This window comes from Episyrphus balteatus, chromosome 1 (assembly GCF_945859705.1).
Source record: "Episyrphus balteatus chromosome 1, idEpiBalt1.1, whole genome shotgun sequence".
Taxonomy (NCBI): Eukaryota; Metazoa; Arthropoda; class Insecta; order Diptera; family Syrphidae; genus Episyrphus; species Episyrphus balteatus.
Genome location: NC_079134.1, coordinates 98,276,765 through 98,282,764, shown reverse-complemented (window position 1 = coordinate 98,282,764; position 6,000 = coordinate 98,276,765). Strand labels below are relative to the sequence as shown.

The following is a 6,000-nucleotide window of genomic DNA, read 5'->3' as shown; positions in this document are numbered from 1 at the left end:
TTTAACTGGATACGCCCACTTTCACATCTTTGTTGGGAGAGGCAGCAGTCAAGAGTTTGGTTAAACTAATAAAATTGAGTGTCGCTGGAAGAACCGAACGGTAATCATGGCAGACCATTGCAGATACTTAAATAGCTTAAGGATCGAAATCATCTGTTATCGAAGAAATGCTTCTTGAAACATGAATAACTAAACTAAAAAGACCTTTGCTTTTCAATACAATGTTTAAGTAAAATTCCGAAACCGGTGATCCAGGAGAGCAGTTATTCATATGAAGACGATTCGTGATCCTGATGAAAACCAAGATCCAAGGGATAGTAAGAAACGGCTAATGTAACGGCTTTCGGTAACGTCAAAATTTCTGGTGCGGAGGTTCGTCGCCTTGAATTTGATTCAAAGAGCCTTACGGAAGAACGCAACGATCCACTTGGTATTATGGACGGATCATGTTGGCTATGTCATATTATACTTTGAACGAACTTTATTCCTATTCAAATTGGAAATGTTGCCTGATTCACAATACTGACGAGACGAGAGCGTTGCGAGAGTAAAATTGATGTCTAGTTTTCAATATTGTGACAAATAATTTCCTACTTTTTACACACATTCCAAAAAATCTCGTCTCGCTCTCGTCTCGTCGTCTCACAATATTGTAAATCAGGCATGTATCTAAATTTCTTATCTTTTACAAATATAGTTGAAACTCGATTAACCGGGATGGTCGGGACCGAGCCCATTACGGATAATCAAAAATCCCGAATAATAGAACTTTTTTTCTAAAAGAAAGATGTATGTGCATTTAAGTTTTTATTAAAAAAATTAAAAAAAAAAAACTAAAACAAACATGAGATTCTCGTTAAAAAAAAACAAACAACAATACATATCCCGTAACTTCTTTTTGCATGGTGCTGAATTGAAGTGAAGGAATATGTTCGGTCTTGTTCTCATTTTACGGATAGTAGAGTTTATAACGGGTAATAGAGTTTAAATAAATACATTGTCTTTGTTGTCGAGAAAAAATGTCAAATATTTTTATCACGGATAATAGAGCGTTCCGGTTAATCGAATCCCGGATAATCGAGTTTCAACTGTAAATAAAAACAAAAAGTTATCTTATTTCCATTTAAAAATAAATACTTTATTTTCAAGAACTTTATATCAAAGCTGTGGAAGAAACTAAAGAATGCTGTCTAAATCGGGGGTCGATCCCATGCCTCAAGGTTTGCAGTCAAGCACTGCATCCACTGCACCATTGGCACCCCTCTTTAAGGCATTCTGTTTTTAGTTTAGCCTCTTCTCTTTAGTTCACTCAACCGCTCTTCCATCTTTATTTTTGAGTTATGCTCCTCAATTTTAATCTTTCGGCAGAGCTCATGTTCCTCACCAAGGAACTTTTCCTGTAACTCGTTCAAAGCATCTTTACCTCCTGCCCAATTTGATAAGTTTTCTTGCAGATTTTTTCTTTTCCGGTTTATGTTTGTGTTTTCTATAAAACACGAGAACCAATTTAAAGTTTTTTTTTATAAGAAAAGATTAAATATATTTAATCGAACCTGTTGCATGCTGAAGTGGCGTTGAAATTTTGGTGCGCAGTAGTGGAGCTGTTTGTCCACCCGAGAAACAGGTGGGATAATTTTCTGTTGTGTTTACGAGGCATGAAATATCATCAATGAAATTAAAAAAAAAAGTACACATGTATACAAACTATCGTTGTAGGTATCATCAAACACTATATAGAAATAAGACAACGTATATTTGTTAAATAAAAAAATAATGTCTATAAAAGATAAATAATTTTATTTTCTCTATCGACAATTTTGACATAATTACAAGAAATTTATTTCTTTAATTTAAACAACCTTTCATCTGAACTGTCAAACAATATCAGATTAAAGTGAGAAAGCAACATTTTTCGCACTAAAAATCACCTGATCCATGGCTGAACCACAGCTAACCCCCCAAAATCGGTGGGTAACTTCTGATCGAGGTTCAGCAGTGGGTTAAGACCTGAACCTCGATTGTACAACACTGCAAATGAGTTGAACCGAGTTCAAACGTTGATCCGAGGATGAACCACGTTTGTACAACTGACCCTTATAGGTTGTAAGAAGGTTGTAAAATTTTGTTTTTATATCCTCCGCGTAAAAGGAAAACTTTCGTCAAAGGTTTTAATGCTTCTCAGAACAAAATGCTCTTCTTTTTTTTTCTTCGGCAAATTCTTTTTCTGTTTCCAGCCTCTTTTCCAACATAAGTAGGATATATTTGTGCTCCCAAATAATTTTATCTTCCATTCTATTAGATAAGAACTATTTTTCAAACATTTCTCTAATGTTTACAAATATTTTACATTATTTACCTATAGACTCCAAGAAATTCGCGAGTGTTTTTGTTATTTTGACTTGAACTTTGAATTTTCAATCAAAACCATAGAGGAAGGAATACCCAGAGACGCGACTTCGGTTGGTTTTTCTCTTCCACCCTACAAGCTGCAATGAGAGGAAAAACTCCACAGTGCTTATATGTGGTAGTTTTCCCGTGCATTTTAAATGGCACCAACACATTCAACTGTGGAGTTGTGCTCAAAACAATTAAAAACAATTTAAGTGCTCAGTAGAGGAATTAATTCATAAAAAAATAATATAATAAATTCAAAACATGAACCTTTTTTTTATTTCTGTACATATTTATTGAAAGGTGGGTGTCTGGAGTGAGCTATTTGAGCTATTCAACATTGTATATATATTCTTATATATATACAATGTATTCAAGTTCATGTACAAACCAAAATCATGTTTAAATTCAAAGTTTGTGAGGACATCTACTGGTGAAAGGAAGGTATTACCTTTCACACGTATTCACAGATAGGAAAACAAGAGAAAAATAAGAGAGATGTATACCAATTATCTGAAATTAAATTTGCGGGTGTTTTAGGCAAGGGGGCATAGAGGAAGGAATACCTAGAGACGCGACTTCGGTTGGTTTTTCTCTTCCACCCTACAAGCTGCAATGAGAGGAAAAACTCCACAGTGCTTATATGTGGTAGTTTTCCCGTGCATTTTAAATGGCACCAACACATTCAACTGTGGAGTTGAGCTCAAAACACTTAAAAACAATTTAAGTGCTCAGTAGGAAATAAATTCATAAAAAAATAATATAATAAATTCAAAACACGAACCTTTTTTTTAATTTCTGTACATATTTATGTGTCTGGAGTGAGCTATTTGAGCTATTCAAGTTCATGTACAAACCAAAATCATGTTTAAATTCAAAATTTGTGAGGACATCTACTGGTGAAAGGAAGGTATTAAACGAATTGTACCTTTCACACGTATTCACAGATACGAAAAAAAGAGAAAAATAAGAGAGATTATCTGAAATTAAATTTGCGGGTGTTTTAGGCAAGGGGGGTACGAGTCGGCTCTCTAGGTATTCCTTCCTCTATGCAAGGGGGTACGAGCAGCGTTAACACTTGCAGAAAAAAAGTCGAAGTAGATTTGAAGAAAAAATGGAAGTAGATTGAGAAAAATCGAAGGAGATATTTTTTAATAAAAATCTATGCTAAAAAAAAAATTATTCTATTAAATTTGTTTAAGTTAAAGAATTTATAATTAGTAAAAACAACCAAACAAAAAATTTTAATTCATTCAAACTCCATATTTTCGGCCAAATTTTAAGCCAAATATTTGGCTTTCTGAAAAAAGAAGTAGATTTGGCTTAAATTCTGGTAATTTGAAGTAGATTGGAACAGAGATTTTAAAATGAAGTAGATTTCGATATTTTTGTGATGGTGCGAAGTAGGAAGTTGATTTTAATTTTTTTTGAAAAAAAGAAGTAGATCTACTTCAATTGAAGTAAAGTGGTACCACTGGGTACGAGTCCCCTTCAAGCAAACAGGTCCGACCTCGGTCCGAATCCGCTCCGCCTGAGGCGGAGCTGAGTCCGACTTCGGATCAGAAACTGGTCCGAAGGCGACTCAAATTAGTATGGAAATTATAATCACCGTGAAGTCGATTGTATATGTATTGGTGTGGTGAAAATCTCCATTCCGAGAAAACGGAGCCGAAGGCGGACCTGAGTCGGAGCAGCGAAAACCTACCAGAAAGAGGAATAAAAAAGGGATGACGTATCGCATTTGCGACCAAAAAAAGAACAAGATTTATTTTTTTTTTCACTGAAACTGTTTTATTTTTTATTTTATTTTGGCAAACGAAATTTTCACAATAAATAAAGTATAAGATACAATACATTTTTTCATTTTATTTTATTTGTTGCTGTTGTTGGTGTTTCTTTAGATGCACAATCGCATGTTTCACCTCCTGCCTTTTTCTTCATCATTAGAGACTACATCTACAACACAAGCAGAAACACATCACTTTAATCCAAACACTTTGAGCGATATATACAACATACCTTGTTTTGTTTCCATATTGTTAATAGTTTGATATAATTGTTTATAATTATACTTATATTTTATTAACAACGACACGAGACACGACGCGACTAAACACTTCAACAAAAATTAACAAAATGACGCTTTTGCTCTTGTTGGCTATGTCTGTCTACTTTTTTTTTTCCTTTTCTCAGTTTTCACCACGATTCTCTTAGACTTTGTGTTTATACACAAAAAGTTGCAAGTGTGTGAGTGAAACCCCGCTTTTCTCGGTCGGAGGTCGGACTGTCTTTTCTGGACTCCGTTTTCTTGCTTGAAGGGTCGGCTCTCTAGGTATTCCTTCCTCTATGATCAAAACTTTGATAGATATGAGAAATAACCTTTCAAGCAAACAGGTCCGAACTCGGTCCGAATCCGCTCCGCCTGAGGAGGAGCTGAGTCCGACTTCGGATCAGAAACTGGTCCGAAGGCGGCTCAAATTAGTATGGAAATTATAATCACCGCGAAGTCGATTGCATATGTATTGGTGTGGTGAAAATATCCATTCCGAGAAAACGGAGCCGAAGGCGGACCTCAGTCGGAGCAGCGAAAACCTACCAGAAAGAGGAATAAAAAAGGGATGACGTTTCGCATTTGCGACCAAAAAAAGAACTAGATTTTTTTTTTCACTGAAACTGTTTTTTTTTTACTTAATTTTGGCAAACGAAATTTTCACAATATATACAATATAAAATAGAATACATTTTTTTCATTTTATTTTATTTGTTGTTGCTGCTGTTGTTGGTGTTTCTTTAGATGCCCAATCGCATGTTTCACCTTCTGCCTTTTTCTTCATCATTAGAGATTACATCTACAACACAAACAGAAACACATCACTTTAATCCAAACACTTTGAGCGATATATACAACATACCTTTTTTTGTTTCCATATTGTTAGTAGTTTGATATAATTGTTTATAATTATACTTATATTTTATTAACAACGACACGAGACACGACGCGACTAAACACTTCAACAAAAAATAACAAAATGACGCTCTTGCTCTTGTTGGCTATGTCTGTCAATTTTTTTTTCCTTTTCTCAGTTTTCACCACGATTCTCTTAGACTTTGTGTTCATACACAAAAAGTTGCAAGTGTGTGAGTGCAACCCCGTTTTTCTCGGTCGGAGGTCGGACTGTCTTTTCTGGACTCCGTTTTCTTGCTTGAAGGGAAAGCAAAGCTGTATCATCTTTCACATCACGTTCTCTCTCTCTTTAAGTTTAATGTCGTTTTCTTTCACTCCAATGAGAGTACCCTTTTAGTACTAATTTTTGCACTTTTGAAGATTTTGTGTTCTTTGACGCCACAAAAGTGTAAAAAAAAATTACTCCGGAGTAATTTTAGTACTACGGAGTACCCCGGATTTACTCCACATTTTTATGTCGTTTTCTTTCACTCTATTAAGGAGTACTCTAAATTTTTACTCTTTTTTCTGGAGTGATAGAACATAATGAGAGTAATTTTTTTTTTTTTTAATTGTGTGTGACAAGGCAAAAATGGATAACTTCATTGAAAAAAATAGTGATAACAGGCCTAGGGACAAATTTTATGAATTTAAAAAAAAAAAAA

At 34.6% G+C, this 6,000-nt stretch overlaps 1 long non-coding RNA gene across 1 annotated transcript; it reads right to left on the bottom strand.

Annotated features, from left to right (window-relative positions):
• Positions 1 to 1,125: 1,125 nt before the first annotated feature.
• On the bottom strand, positions 1,126 to 2,744 carry LOC129905936 (uncharacterized). Its single transcript, XR_008770676.1, has 3 exons — positions 2,357 to 2,744; positions 1,554 to 2,292; positions 1,126 to 1,486 (listed from the first exon to the last, which is right to left on the bottom strand). It is a non-coding gene; the product is annotated as an uncharacterized LOC129905936 (long non-coding RNA).
• Positions 2,745 to 6,000: the final 3,256 nt, after the last annotated feature.